Genomic DNA, 16,812 nt, shown 5'->3' with positions numbered 1-16,812 from the left:
AAAGTTGGGTCTCGGTTTAAAATGGGCATAAGAAAGTAGTATTTTAGTAGAGCTGTATCAGAATGCACAAAGGCTTAGTAACTGCAATACTAATTTACTCAAGGAAGAGCTGCACAATTTACTCAAGTAAGAGCTGCTCAATATTGTCGTCAGAACAAACTGTAATAGGATCGTGGGAATTATATGTTGATGTGTACACACCTTCACAATTATATAACTCTATGTAACAATGCACAAAGGAGTAGCAGCCACAATATTAATTTACTCAAGGAAGAACTGGTCAATTATGTCATCAGAACAAACTATAATAGGATGGTGCAAATTCTGTAAACCTTGAACGGGGCGCATAGTACCTTGCAAAGCCTATTAACATCAAGATGTAATAAGGCAAGAGAAAAATGATTGTAACTATCTTCTAATTGTTCAAACATTTGAGAAAGCTTAGAGAATCCGTCCTGCTGCCTTTTTCTCCAATGTTCTCTTCCTTCTTTTACCTGCAAAAATGAAGCATGTTCCACAAATTGGCAAAATCAGTGTTGTTACCAACAGACTTCCATATTATAATAGGTATTCTGGAAGTATTTATGCTAACTAAATTCAGAAAAGACCAAAAGCATAATAATTTAGCAGCCCTATATAAGACTTGTTTCAATCCTCATGGTGCATCTCGAAGCCCTGCAATCGAAACTGGAACATCACTCGCACTGAAATCTCTAAACACCAGTTGATCTAAATAACCAAGCAAGTAGCAGTCCTGCACTAAAACCCCTAAACACCAGTTCAGTTATCCATATTATACACATCCCTGCGACTACAAATTCTGAAAAATGAGAAACCGGACCCTCAGCAACAACTGACATAAAGGCTAAACCAGAGCAATCAACCATTACTTCTGTCATGGCACAAAATTTCTAATAGAATCACATCTAAGAATGTCAATTGGAAGGAGAGAAAGGAACTCTAGGAATTCATGGTGGCAGATAAAGCAAATAAAATAATATTGTTCAGGAAACAAGATAATATCGGGGACACGAAAGGTTGTTCTGAGATGTTCCAGACAATCTAACAGTTAGACAGCACACAAAAAAAGGTTGAATCAAAGAGAAACTAAAAACCAGATTACAATATAAACTGGTTACCTTTTTTTGCTTAGGCAAAGGCCGACATGAACATTAGAAACCAAATTGAACTTATCTTTTTCTATGTAGTAAAAAACTGAACAAGTGTGTTTTTCATCAAAAGAAAAAAAATGCTAGGAGAGTAATATGCTTATGGCAGAATTAACACTGATAGTAGAAGAAGATACATACTGGAAATGTTGGACTAAATTTAGCCATGGGAGATATTAAAAAATTGGTGAGCATTGACAGCCAACCAAGCAAATGAAGGAATATCCCCACCAAAATCAAGAACGGTAAATTAGCATCTAGAAGTATATAAAAACAAACATTCCGCTTAGAAGAGTGTTATCTCAGTATGATATAAATATCTATGAAAATGTACGCACTAGCTACTATTCATGGGGTGTCACCAGTAGCAAAACCCACACCCCAAATTGTAAAATCTGATGTCAGCAGCAAGATTGCTGCACAAACAAACTGCTTGAATCTAATGAATAAAGACGGGAGCATCCTAAGCGCATACAACATGATCTATGAACATAGTTTTTTTCCAAAGCATATGAATCAAATTAACAAACTAATTTGACCAACGGCTCTCGCCATCTTCTGAAGTTAATCACGGGAAATGGTTGCGTAGAGCAAAAATCCAAATCACATCAGCAAAGAAAAGCTATTTCCATGAAGTGCATTAGAAGCAGTTAGGAGAGGATGCTGCAATTTCCAAACAAAGTATAAATAGATATGAGATAGACATGAAATAAATCATTATATCTCAGACCACACTAAAGTAGAAAGAATCAAAGATATGGACATAATAAAACTAAACTTCGATTATATAAATATATGCATCAACACAGTAGCCATTCAGTTCATAGTTTACACGGGAAAGGAACAAACAACTGCATCGCTTGCCGGTTCGCTAGTGTTGTACAACTACAAATGCCAATACCTTGTTCCCCAGGACCAGCAGCATGGTGGCGTTGGATGCACTCGTCGTTGCTTGATGCGTGCGGGGCTCCCCAAGCCACACCCATGGTCACCTCTCCTGCCGCCTATCCAGCTCGCTGCACCAAGCACCACGCTCACCGGTGCTATCCGTCGACCCACATTGGTCGAGGCACCACCAGGACGCTCGATTTCGCATGGGTCTCCTTTTCCTTGTCTAAATCCCATCCGGAAGTTCCATACAGAGAGAGAAAGAAAGAGCACCACTGTTGCAGCTACCCAGGGTACTATAAATACATGGATGGAATCAAGACTAATAAATAAAAATAATAGAGTAGATAGTTTATTTAGTATATCACTTTTTTTCTTTTTAAAGGATTTAGAACAGCAGTTAGGACCAATAGAACTCAATTTTACCAATCAGGTGTTTGAGCTGATATACCAAGTTTAACTATCCATGTTTAGGGTCGTCCCATCAGGGCATTTGAAAAACTGCTATGAAGAAGAGTTAACTTCTTTAATCAACCATGTAGAGCGATGTATTTATCAAGGAACGGAACAACATTCAGAGCCGTATGAATATGCAGAAAACTACACAAATAGACAGGCAGTCAAGTTGTTGTAAAGTAAAGCTCGGTTTGGGAAGGACAACTTCAATGATTTAGTAAGGTTGCAAGAGTTTAGTTATCTACCCAAAAGAGTGAACTAATATGCAGTATAAAGGCAAACTTATGGATAGGAAGGCCCATCCTAAAAATCATACAATTGAAAGGAGGGAAACACATCAAGCAAAGGAAAAAAATCTCCTTTATAGAGGGGAAAGAAGCTACAGGACAAATCGATCCCCTACTTGACGAGGGGTCGCTCTCTGCCTGGAGGTTCCCGCCGCCGCCGGAGAACCTTGCCTCCGTGCCCGAGGATGGAGGAGGAAGCGAGCCTGGAGGCAGCTTGGGGACCGGAGCGCAGCAGCTTCGACCCTAATGGGCATGCGCCGATTGGATCTCCGGCCTCGCTGCCCCCACGTCCGGAGGAGCTCGTCGTCACCTCGCATCGATCCATCCACCGTTGGGGTGCCTGGATCTCCTCTTCCTGCTTCAGATCTTGGTCTACTGCTTCACACCATGGAGGGGCGTGCCTCCTGAAGAGGCCATGGCGGCAGTGGGGACGCGATATGGCAGGTGGAGGCGGCCGGCGCGTTTGGGGAGGAAGAGAGGGAGGGGATGCGGTATGGTAGGTGGAGGCGGCCGGCGCGTTGGGGGAGGAAGAGAGGGAGAGGGGAGGCGGCTGCATCAATTTGGGAGCACTGGAAAGGGTAGGGTTTGTGCGGGGCGGTGACCAATGGGTGTGGCTCTCGCACGATCTCCCACAAACAGCGCGACGTGCACGCGGCGTGCAGGGACAGGGTGCGCATGTACCACGAAACGGTTGACCCAGCCAACCAGCACATCGCATGAGCCCACACGTCATCAGCCAATGCGAGGTTACCACGCGGTGAAAACGAGCACCACAATCATCCGACGTTCTAGATCACGCAGAAGACTATTTTGACCACCATCCAACAGCCAATGAAGCAGGAAATCGAGGGAGCTCCCTCGGAGCGAGTTGGCTAGCCTCTGTTTTGTTTTAAATATGTTGCTTTGTGCTTACTAATAAATGCCAAATCATTGTTAATTAAAATTGGCTTTGATATACCTTGGGATCCGGGTAGATCCATTACTTGAGCACTTTATGCCTAGCTTAATGGCTTTAAACAAAGCGCTGCCAAGGAGACAACCCGAAAGTTTTAGAGAGTCATTTATTTCTGTTGAGTGCTTTTATAAAGTTTAAAAACAAAAAAATATAGACGGAACTTAAAAACTTTTTCACAAGAAGCGATTGGAAGTTATGCATTGGAGAAGTGAGGGTCGACCTTGAACATTTGTGGTTCATGCTCATGGAAACAATGTAAAAAATTTCATGAAAATTCTCACAAAATAATTATCCCCTTGTACAATCCATTGTATTATAAAAACAATGTGCCAATATTTTCCTTTAGGATGATTAGATTGCTTGTTGGTATGTGCGGTGCAAGAACAGAAACTTTAATTGTAGCGCATGAATTTTCATTTTTTACTGGAACATCAAACGGTTCTAAAAATTTTGCATAGTATTTCTATACAAATTTTTATTTCGTACTAATTTTTCAGAATTTTTTGAGTACCAGAGGTATGGTGAATGTTCAGATTACTACAGACTGTCCTATTTAAGACAGATTCTGTTTTCGATGCATTATCGATTCCATAGGTAGTATAAGGCATGAAAAAGTCATAATACAGTAGCTACAATGCAAAAACAAAATATGAATTGGTTTTCAACAGTACTTATAGTAGTGATTTGATTATTATACTAACGGATCTTACCGAGCTTTCTGTTGAGTTTTGTGTGGATGAAGTGATCAAAAATCGAGGAGGTCTCAATATGAGGAGAAGGAGGAGAGGCAAGAGCTCAAGTTTGGGGATGCCCAAGGCACCTTAAGTAAATATTCAAGGAGACTCAAGCGTCTAAGCTTGGGGGTGCCCCGGAAGGCATCCCATCTTTCTTCACCAAGTATCGGTATGTTGTCGTTCTCGTTTCGTTCATGTGATATGTGTGAATCTTGGAGCGTCTTTTGTGTTTAGTTTTCATTTTTACTTTTATGCACCATGTTGGTATGAGATAGTCTGTGGTTGATTTATAGAGTGCTCATTGCACTTCACTTATATATTTTGAGTGTGGCTTTATAGAATGCTTCATGTGCTTCACTTATATCATTTAAAGTTTCGATTGCCTGTTTCTCTTCACATAGAAAACCATTGTTTGTAGAATGCTCTTTTGCTTCACTTATACTTATTAGAGCATGGTCTTTTGTAGAAAGAATTAAACTCTCATGCTTCACTTATATCTATTTATAGAGTCAGCAAGAATTGGTCATTTGCATGGTTAGTCATAAAATCCTACATAAAACTTATGGATCACTGAATATGGTATTTTTGATTCCTTGCAATAGTTTTGCGATATAGAGATGGAATATGTGGGAGGTACTAGTAAACGGTTGTGATTAGTAAGATATTGGTGTTAAGGTTTGTGATTCCCGTAGCATGCACGTATAGTCTCTCGTTATGCTATGATGTTTGAGCATGATTTATTATTGATTGTCTTCCTTATGAGTGGCGGTCAGGGACGAGAGATGGTCTTTTCCTACCAGTCTATCCCCCTGGGGGCATGTGTAGTAGTACTTTGCTTCGAGAGCTAATAAACTTTTGCAATAAGTATATGAGTTCTTTATGACTAATGTGAGTCCATGGATTATACACACTCTTACCTTTCCGCAATTTGCTAGCCTCTACGGTACCGTGCATTGCCCTTTCTCACCTCGAGAGTTGGTGCAAACTTCGTAGGTGCATCCAAACCCCGTGATATGATACGCTCTATCATACATCAGCCTTATTATATCTTCCTCAAAATAGCCACCATACCTACCTATTATGGCCCTTCCATAGCCATTCCAAGATATATTGCCATGCAACTTCCACTACTTCCGTTTTGATGACTTGAGCATTCATTATCATATTGCTTTGCATAATCGTAAGATAGCTAGCATGATATTTCCATGCCTTGTCCTTTTTTGATATCATTGTTATGCTAGATCATTGCACATCCTGGTACAATGCCAGAGGCATTCATACAGAGTCATATTTTGTTATAGGTATCGAGTTGTAATTTTTAGTTGTTTTGAGTTATAAGTAAATAGAAGTGTGATGATCAACAATTTTCATTATTAGAGCATTGCCCAAGTGAGGTAAGGATGATGGAGACTAAGATTCCCCCACAAGTCGAGACGAGACTCCGGACAATGAGAGAAAAAATATAAAAGAAAGAAAAAAGAAAAAAAAAGAAAGAACAAAATTAAAAAAATAAAAAGAGAGAAGGGGCATGCTAGTTCCACACTTGTGCTTCAAAGTAGCACCATGTTTTTCATATGGAGAGTCTCCTATGTTGTCACTTTCATATACTAGTGGGAATTTTTATTATAGGATTAGATGCACACCCACTTAGTTTTCATATTGAGCTTTCATACACTTATAGCTCTTTGTGCATTCGTTGCATGGCAATCCCTACTCCTAGCATTGGTATCAATTGATGGGCATCTCCATAGCCCGTTGGTTAGCCGCGTCAATGTGAGACTTTCTTACTTTTTTTTCTTCTCCATATTTACCCCTATCATCATACTCTATTCCACCCGTAGTGCTATATCCATGGCTTGCGCTCATGTATTGTGTGAGGGGTCAAAAAGCTGAAGTGCATTAAAAAGTATGAACCAATTGCTCGGCTTATTGATACGTCTCCAACGTATCTATAATTTTTGATTGCTCCATGCTATATTATCTACTGTTTTGGACATTATTGGGCTTTATTATCCACTTTTATATTATTTTTGGTACTAACCTATTAACCGGAGGCCCAGCCCAGAATTGTTGTTTTTTGCCTATTTTAGGGTTTCGAAGAAAAGTAATATCAAACGGAGTCCAAACGGCATGAAACCTTCGGGAACTTGATTTTCTCACCGAACATGATCCAGGAGAATTGGACCCTACGTCAAGAAACAAAGGAGGAGGCCACAAGGTAGGGGGCGCGCCTACCCCCCCCCCTCCCAGGCGCGCCCTCCACCCTCGTGGGCCACCTGTTGCTCCACCGACGTACTCCTTCCTCCTATATATACCTACGTACCCCCAAACGATCAGATACGGAGCCAAAACCCTAATTCCACCGCCGTAACTTTTTGTATCCACGAGATCCCATCTTGGGGCCTGTTCCGGAGCTCCGCCGGAGGGGGCATCCATCACGGAGGGCTTCTACATCAACACCATAGCCTCTCCGATGAAGTGTGAGTAGTTTACCTCAGACCTTCAGGTCCATAGTTATTAGCAAGATGGCTTCTTCTCTCTTTTTGGATCTCAATACAATGATCTCCCCCTCTCTTGTGGAGATCTATTCGATGTAATCTTCTTTTTGCGGTGTGTTTGTTAAGACCGATGAATTGTGGGTTTATGATCAAGATTATCTATGAACAATATTTGAATCTTCTCTGAATTCTTTTATGTATGATTGGTTATCTTTGCAAGTCTCTTCGAATTATCAGTTTGGTTTGGCCTACTAGATTGATCTTTCTTGCAATGGGAGAAGTGGTTAGCTTTGGGTTCAATCTTGCGGTGTCCTTTCCCAGTGACCGTAGGGGCAGCAAGGCACGTATTGTATTGTTGCCATCGAGGATAACAAGATGGAGTTTTTTATCATATTGCATGAATTTATCCCTCTACATCATGTCATCTTGCTTAAGGCGTTACTCTGTTTTCATGAACTTAATACTCTAGATGCGTGCTGGATAGCGGTCGATGAGTGGAGTAATAGTAGTAGATGCAGGCAGGAGTCGGTCTACCTGTCTCGGACGTGATGCCTATATACATGATCATACCTAGATATTCTCATAACTATGCTCAATTCTGTCAATTGCTCAACAGTAATTCGTTCACCCACCATAAAATACTTATGCTCTTGAGAGAAGCCACTAGTGAAACCTATGGCCCCCGGGTCTATCTTCATCATATTAATCTTCCAATACTTAGTTATTTCCTTTGCTTTTTTTACTTTGCCTTTATTTTACTTTGCATCTTTATCACAAAATACCAAAAATATTATCTTATCATATCTACCAGATCTCACTCTCGTAGGTGACCGTGAAGGGATTGACAACCCCTTATCGCGTTGGTTGCGAGGAGTTATTTGTTTTGTGCATGTACTAGGGACGCGCGCAACCTCCTACCGGATTGATACCTTGGTTCTCAAAAACTGAGGGAAATACTTACGCTACTTTGCTGCATCATCCTTTCCTCTTCAAGGAAATCCAACGCAGTGCTCAAGAGGTAGCACTTATCATCGGGGTTGTGCATGATAAATACTTTGTGTTAAGAAGACAGAGCATGACAAGACTACATGATTTTGTAGGGATAGCTTTCTTTAGCGTTGATATTTTGAAAGACATGATTGTTTGTTGGGTTGTGTGAGTATTGATGTCTTTATGTCAAATTATAGACTATTGCTTTGAATCACTTATGTCTTAATATTCATGCCATGATTATATATATGATCAAGTTTGTGCTAGGTAGCTTTCCACATCAAAAATTATCTTTCTTATCATTTACCCACTCGAGGACGAGCAGGAATTAAGCTTGGGGATGCTGATACGTCTCCATCGCATATATAGTTTTTGATTGGTTCATGCCAATATTATACAACTTTCACATATTTTTGGCAACTTTTTATATGATTTATTGGACTAACCTATTGATCTAGTGCCCAGTGCCAGTTCCTATTTGTTACATGTTTTTTGTTTCGTAGAAAATCCATATCAAACAAAGTCCAAACACGATAGAAATTTACAGAGAATTATTTTGGAATATATGTGATTTTTGGGAGGTGGAATCAACTCAAATGGGTGCCCACAACCCCCAAGATACACCAGGGGGCGCCCAGGTATCTTGTGCCCTCCTCGAACATCAGTTGGGGCCCTTCTTCTGGTGCAAGAAAGATAATTTATTGAAAAAACAATCGTGTAAAAATTTCAGCGCAATCGAAGTTATGGATCTCCGGGAATTTAAGAAACGGTGAAGGGACAGATCTGGGGAACGCGAAAGAGAAGAGAACGGAGAGGAAGATCCAATCTCGGAGGGGCTCTTGCCCCTCCGCCTCCATGGAGGCCATGGACCAGAGGGGGAACTCTCCTCCCATCTAGGGGGGTGGACAATGAAGAAGAATAAGGAGGGGGCTCTCTCCCCCTCTCTCCCGGTGGTGTCAGGGCAAGGATCGAGACGGCGATCTACATCAACAATCTTGCTACCATCAACACCAACTCTCTCCCCTCTATGCAGTGGTGTAACCTCCCTTCTCCCCGCTGTAATCTCTACTTAAACTTGGTGCTCAACTCCATATATTATTTCCCAATGATATTTGGCTATCTTATGATGTTTGAGTAGATCTGTTTTGTCCTGTGGGTTAATCGTGATCTTGGTTCGTATGATTGTATATTTTATTTATGGTGCTGCCCTACGGTGCCCTCCATCTTGCACAAACGTGAGGGGGCCCGCTGTAGGGTGTTTGCAATATGTTCATGATTTGCTTATGGTGGGTTGCGAGAGTGACAGATAAACCCAAGTAGGTGGGTTGTTGCGTATGTGATAAAGAGGACTTGATACTTAATGCTATGGTTGGGTTTCACGACCTTAATGATCTTTAGTAGTTGCGGATGCTTGCTAGAGTTCCAATCATAAGTGCATATGATCCAAGTAGATAAAGTATGTTAGCTCATGCCTCTCCCTCATATAGAATTACAAGAATGATTACAGGTACTTGTTATCGATTGCCTACAGACAAATGACTTTCTTGTTGAAAAAAGCTATCCACTTTTATTACCTTGCAATTTATTCATAGTTTTATTCTCGCAAAGTACTCGTAGTTTTATCCTTGCAAAACAGTTTCATACTTGTTTCCGATAAAGCAAACGTCAAGTGCACGTAGAGTTGTATCGGTGGTCGATAGAACTTGAGGGAATATTTTTTCTACCTTTAGCTCCTCGTTCGGTTCGACACTCTTATTTATCAAAGAAGGCTACAAATGACCCCTTATACTTGTGGGTTATCACCATGCTAATTTGATCAAAATTGCTAATATTCAACAAAATTCTCTTGAGAAAATTGAGAAAACCCTCAAGAAATCTGAAGGGTTGTTGGTTGAGGAGATGGAGAAAAACCAGTCACCAACCGAAGAGTATTCCACTCTCAAGTCATGAATTGATGAACTCTCAACTCATCATGTTTTGCTCTCAGCAGACCATGAAAGATTGACCTATCATTACCTGAAAAGGAAACAGGAACTCGAGGCGCTGAGAGAGGCTCGTGAAGACTTGATGAAAGAAAATTCTCTTCTCACCTAACAACTTAAAGATAAACCTGAAGCGTTCGAGCCACCATGTTTAAAAAGCATTGAACGAAATAATGTTGAATCATCTGTGAACACTAACACCTCGATCATGGAAAATAGTTCTGTTTCTGATGAAACTGCTAGGTTGAAGGATCTTCTTCAGACAAGAATGTTCAAATCTCTCAAAGGACACCAAACCCTTTGCGATGTTCTGAAGAAATCTATTCTTCACAAAAATTCCAGAAAGGAAGGTATCGATTTCAAAAGGAAACTGAATGAAGATGGTACTTACTGGGAACCACATCAATATCCTCAAATTGTGTGGGTTCCTGCAAAGAGAAAAATGCTCGACCCAGCATTACTTTCAGGATATAACTCTCCCGTGTCGATTGTCGAGGAGAATAGGGTGAAGAGAGTTTATCTTCCGTGTTAACTCACAACCCCTCCAACCAGACATAGTCCTTGTGCAGAAGGACGAACTAGTCAAACAAATACCTTGTCGCCATCGAGCATCTTCGGTTACCTCTGTCGCTCATGTTTACTTTTGATGTATTCCATTCATGTAATTTGCTTCGATGCATGCTTTAGTTTCCCTTTGACATTTTGCTGTAGTTCCTCTAGCTTGTTTATCCTTTACTCCGCTGCTGGATTATGAGAGATTTAAGTTTTCCAAAGAAAATTTAGAACTCCCATTCACCCCCTCTGGTAGACATACTCCGTTCCTACAAAGAGTCAATAGTATGCATTCTCATTTCAACCTTAATTATTCTCTAGTTGGCAAGCATCATGTGATGGGGAAAGATCTAGGCACATATGGCCAGTCAAATATATTTGATCATGATTTATTATTGTTGATAATTATCTTGATGATAAATGAGTTGGGAGGCGAAACATTAAGCCCCTATCTTTCTCTGTGTTCGATGGATGCCATTTGTTATAAAAATATGCTTTGATTACTAGCAATCATAGGAAGACTATATGATGATTGAGTATGTGGAGCTCTTACTTAGACTTTGTTGAGAATAAGTTGAATTGCAATTGTTTGGTGACTAAGAACATAGGTTGTTAAGTTTCAAGAGAAGGCATTGTTTGAATGTTAACATGTGAATTGATTGCTACTTTATCATGATAAGTTTTATGAGAAGGAGTTGTTATTATGATGCTAGGAAAAGTGATTGAAATTATCATTGATCAAACTTACGCACTATGCTAGCATTCACACTTCATTTTTTTATCAGTTACCTACTCGAGGACGAGCAGGAATTAAGCTTGAGGATGTTGATACTTCTCCAACGTATCTATAATTTATGAAGTATTCATGCCATTTACAAGAATTTTGTATGGTTTTGGTATGATTTGCATGGAACTAACCCGGACTAGCGTTGTTTTTAGCAGAACTACCGTGGTGTTGTTTTTTATGCAGAAATCAAAGTTCTCTAAATGCATCAAAACTTTTTGATGATTTATTGGAAGAAAAGAGGCACTAGAAGCTTCGTGGGAGGGCCAAAAGAGCCATGAGGGCCCCACAAGGCACCAGGTTGCGCCAGGTGGGGCTGGCTCATCCCGGTACCTTGTGGGCTACTCGTGGCCCATCTTTGTGTGATTCCAACGCTGAAAAATCCTCTGTAGCCCTAGATCAGAAGTTCCGGCGTTGCAAGCCTCTGTAGCCACGAAAAACCAATCTAGACCCTGTTCCGGCACCCTGCCGGAGGGGGAAATCATCACCGAAGCCATCGTCATCATCCCGGCAACCACCATGATGAGGGGGGAGTAGTTCGCCCTCGGGGCTGAGGGTTTGTACTAGTAGCTATGTGTTTGATCTCCCTCTCTCTCGTGTTCTTGATTTGGCACGATCTTCATGTATCGCGGGCTTTGTTAATATAGTTGGATCATATGGTGTTTCTCCCTCTCTATCTTGTTGTGATGAATTGAATTTTCCCTTTGAGATTTCGTTTTTATCGGATTGAATACTTTTATAGATTTGAGAGCACTTGATGTATGTCTTGCTATGAATACCCGTGGTGACAATGGGGTATCATATTGATTCACTTGATATATGTTTTGGCACTCAAAACTCGTGGATTCCCGAGGTGACATTGGGGTAATCTATGCATACGGGTTGATGCACATTTTCGTCCTTGTTTCTCTGATAGAAATCTTGGGCCACTCTTTGAGGTTCTTTGTGTTGGATTGAGTATTATGAATCTGAAATTGTTTGATGCATATTGTATAATCAACTCACAGATACTTGTGCTGACATTGGAGTATCTAGGTGACATTAGAGTTGGTTGATGTGTATCATATGGTGTTATTTTAGTACGAACTCTTAGATAGATCGATCGAAAAGGATAACTTGGTGATATTTTAGTATGAACTCTTGGATAGATTGATTGGAAATGGTAACTTTGAGGCGGTTTTGTACCCTACAAACAATTTCTTCTTATGTTCTCTGCTAGATAAGAACTTTGGAGTGATTCTTCGTCGCGCGTTGAGGGATGGCTACATTATCCAATTATATTAGCATTGTTGAGAGATTGCACTAGTGAAAGTATGAACCCTAGGCCTCATTTTCAAGCATCGCAATACCGTTTGTGCTCACTTTTGTTACTTGCTACTGATACGTCTCCAACGTATCTATAATTTTTTATTGCTCCATGCTATATTATCTACTGTTTTGGACATTATTGGGCTTTATTATCCACTTTTATATTATTTTTTGGGACTAACCTATTAACTGGAGGCCCACCCCAGAATTGCTGTTTTTTGCCTGTTTTAGGGTTTCGAAGAAAAGGAATATCAAACGGAGTCCAAACGGAATGAAACCTTCGGGAACGTGATTTTCTCAACAAACAAGACCCGGGAGACTTGGACCCTACGTCAAGACACAAAAGAGGAGGCCACGAGGTAGGGGGCGCGCCCTCCACCCTCGTGGGCCCCCTGTTGCTCCACCGACGTACTCCTTCCTCCTATATATACCTACGTACCCCCAAACGATCAGATACGGAGCCAAAAACCTAATTCCACCGCCGCAGCTTTCTGTATCCATGAGATCCCATCTCGGGGCCTGTTCCGGAGCTCCACCGGAGGGGGCATCGATCATAGAGGGCTTCTACATCAACACCATAGCCTCTCCGATGAAGTGTGAGTATTTCACCTCAGACCTACGGGTCCATAGTTATTAGCTAGATGGCTTCTTCTCTCTTTTTGGATCTCAATGCAATGTTCTCCCCCTCTCTTGTGGAGAACTATTCGATGTAATCTTCTTTTTGCGGTGTGTTTGTTGAGACCGATGAATTGTGGGTTTATGATCAAGTCTATCTATGAATAATATTTGAATCTTCTCTGAATTCTTTTATGTATGATTGGTTATCTTTGCAAGTCTCTTCGAATTATCAGTTTGGTTTGGCCTACTAGATTGATCTTTCTTGCAATGGGAGAAGTGCTTAGCTTTGGGTTCAATCTTGCGGTGTCCTTTCCCAGTGACAGTAGGGGCAGCAAGGCACGTATTGCATTGTTGCCATCGAGGATAACAAGATGGGGTTTTCATCATATTGCATGAGTCTATCCCACTACATCATGTCATCTTGCTTAAGGCATTACTCTGGTTTTAACTTAATACTCTAGATGCATCCTGGATAGCGGTTGATGAGTGGAGTAATAGTAGTAGATGGAGGCAGGAGTCGGTCTACTTGTCTCGGACGTGATGCCTATATACATGATCATACCTAGATATTCTCATAACTATGCTCAATTCTGTCAATTCCTCAACAGTAATTTGTTCACCCACCGTAGAATACTTATGCTCTCGAGAGAAGCCACTAGTGAAACCTATGGCCCCCGGGTCTATCTTTATCATATTAATCTCCTACTACTTAGTTATTTCCTTTGCTTTTTACTTTGCCTTTATTTTACTTTGCATCTTTATCACAAAAATACCAAAAATATTATCTTATCATATCTATCAGATCTCACTCTCGTAAGTGGACGTGTAGGGATTGACAACCCCTATTCGCGTTGGTTGCGAGGATTTATTTGTTTTGTGCAAGTACGAGGGACTCGCGTGTAGCCTCCTACTGGATTGATACCTTGGTTCTCAAAAACCGAGGGAAATACTTACGCTACTTTGCTGCATCATCCCTTCCTCTTCGGGGAAAACCAACGTAGTGCTCAAGAGGTAGCAAGAAGAATTTCTGGCGCCGTTGCCGGGGAGGTCTACGCAAAATTCAACATACCAAGTACCCATTACATACCCTTATCTCCCACATTACATTATTTGCCATTTGCCTCTCGTTTTCCTCTCCCCCACTTCACCCTTGTCGTTTTATTCGCCCTCTCTCTCTCTATCCTCCATCTCTTTCTCTATTTGCCTCTTTTTGCCCGCTTGCTTTTTGTTTGCTTGTGTTAGTTGCTTGCTTGTCACGATGGCTCAATATAATACTAAATTATGTGACTTCACTAATACCAACAACAATGATTTTATTAGCACTCCGATTGCTCCTCTTATCGATGCTGAATCTTGTGAAATTAATACTACTTTGCTGAATCTTGTCATGAAAGATCCGTTTTTCGGCCTTCCTAGTGAAGATGCCGCTACCCATCTAAATAGCTTCGTTGATTTGTGTGACATGTAAAAGAAGAAAGATGTGGATAATGATATTGTTAAATTGAATCTATTTCCTTTTTCTCTTAGAGATCGTGCTAAAGCTTGGTTTTCGTCTTTGCCTAAAAATAGAATTGATTCATGGAATAAGTGCAAAGATGCTTTTATCTCTAAGTATTTTCCTCCCGCTAAGATCATCTCTCTTAGAAACGATATTATGAATTTTAAGCAACTTGATCATGAACATGTTGCACAAGCTTGGGAGAGAATGAAACTAATGATTCGTAATTGCCCTACTCATGGCTTAAATTTGTGGATAATTATACAAAAAATTTATGCCGGATTGAATTTTGCTTCTAGAAATCTTTTAGATTCGACCGCGGGAGGCACTTTTATGGAAATCACTTTAGGAGAAGCTACTAAACTCCTAGATAATATTATGGTTAATTATTCTCAATGGCATACTGAAAGCTACTAATAAAAAGGTGCATGCGATAGAAGAAATTAATGTTTTGAGTGGAAAGATGGATGAACTTATGAAATTATTTGCTAATAAGAGTGTTTCTTCTGATCCTAATGACATGCCCTTGTCTACTTTGATTGAGAATAATAATGAATCTATGGATGTGAATTTTGTTGGTAGGAACAATTTTGGTAACAATGCGTATAGAGGAAATTTCAACCCTAGGCCTTATCCTAGTAATCCCTCTAATAATTATGGTAATTCCTAACACAATTCTTATGGAAATTATAATAAGATTCCCTCTGATTTTGAATCTAATATTAAATAATTTATTACTTCGCAAAAGAATTTCAATGCTTTGATTGAAGAAAAATTTCTTAAGATTGATGATTTGCCTAGGAACGTTGATAGAATTACTCTTGATGTTGATTCTTTGAAACTTAGATCTATTCCACCTAAGCATGATGTCAATGAGTCTCTCAAAGCCATGAGAATTTCCATTGATGAGTGCAAAGAAAGAACCGCTAGTATGCGTGCTAAGAAAGATGCCTTTATAAGAGTGTGTTCTTCTAGTTCGTATGAAAATAAAGATGAAGATCTAAAAGTTATTGATGTGTCCGCTATTAAATCTTTGTTTTGCAATATGAATATTGATAATGATGGGACTGAATATGATACACCTTTACCTAGAAGGCATTCCAAGAATTCGGAATTTTTTGATCTTGATGCTAAAATTGATAAAAGTGGGATTGAAGAAATTAAAACCCTAGATGTTACTAAACCCTCTATTATGGATTTAAAGGAATTTAACTATGAAAATTGCTCTTTGATTGATTGTATTTCCTTGTTACAAGCCGTGCTAAATTCTCCTCATGCTTATAGTCAAAATAAAGTGTTTACTAAACATATCGTTGATGCCTTGATGCAATCTTATGAAGAAAAACTTGAATTGGAAATTTCTATCCCTAGAAAGCTTTATGATGATTGGGAACCAACTATTAAAATTAAAATTAAAGATCATGAATGCTATGCTTTATGTGATTTGGGTGCTAGTGTTTCCACAATTCCAAAGACTTTGTGTGATTTGTTAGGATTCCGTGATTTTGATGATTGCTCTTTAAACTTGCACCTTGCGGATTCCACTATTAAGAAACCTATGGGAAGAATTAATGATGTTCTTATTGTTGCAAATAGGAATTATGTACCCGTAGATTTTATTGTTCTTGACATAGATTGCAATCCTTCATGTCCTATTATTCTTGGTAGACCTTTCCTTCGAATGATTGGTGCAATTATTGATATGAAGGAAGGAAATATTAGATTCCAATTTCCATTAAGGAAAGGCATGGAACACTTCCCTATAAATAAAATTAAATTACCTTATGAATCTATCATGAGAGCCACTTATGGATTGCCTACCAAAAATGGCAATACCTAGATCTATCCTTGCTTGTTATGCCTAGCTAGGGGCGTTAAACGGTAGCGCTTGTTGGGAGGCAACCCAATTTTATTTTTAATTCCTTGATTTTTGCTCCTGTTTAGTAATAAATAATTTATCTAGCCTCTGTTTTGGTTTTTTTTTTGTTTTTAATTAGTGTTTGTGCCAAGTAGAACCGTTGGGAAGACTTGGGGAAAGTCTTGTTACACTTGCTGTAAAAAAACAGAAACTTTAGCGCTCACGAGAACTACTG

The 16,812-nt window shown here is 39.9% G+C and overlaps 1 long non-coding RNA gene across 2 annotated transcripts; it reads right to left on the bottom strand.

The window, feature by feature from the left end:
• Window positions 1–238: 238 nt before the first annotated feature.
• Window positions 239–3,444, bottom strand: LOC125506481 (uncharacterized). Of its 2 annotated transcripts, none has more exons than XR_007282671.2 (3): window positions 2,917–3,444; window positions 2,071–2,353; window positions 239–494 (listed from the first exon to the last, which is right to left on the bottom strand). It is a non-coding gene; the product is annotated as an uncharacterized LOC125506481 (long non-coding RNA). The 2 variants fall into 2 exon arrangements; XR_015601213.1 differs by having other exon boundaries at window positions 2,071–2,283; window positions 2,917–3,443.
• Window positions 3,445–16,812: the final 13,368 nt, after the last annotated feature.

The sequence above is a fragment of the Triticum urartu genome, chromosome 1A, assembly GCF_056163025.1.
Source record: "Triticum urartu cultivar PI428250 chromosome 1A, HENAU_Tu73, whole genome shotgun sequence".
Taxonomy (NCBI): Eukaryota; Viridiplantae; Streptophyta; class Magnoliopsida; order Poales; family Poaceae; genus Triticum; species Triticum urartu.
Note: the sequence above shows the minus strand (reverse complement) of the source record. Positions and strands in the feature narration are given on the sequence as shown.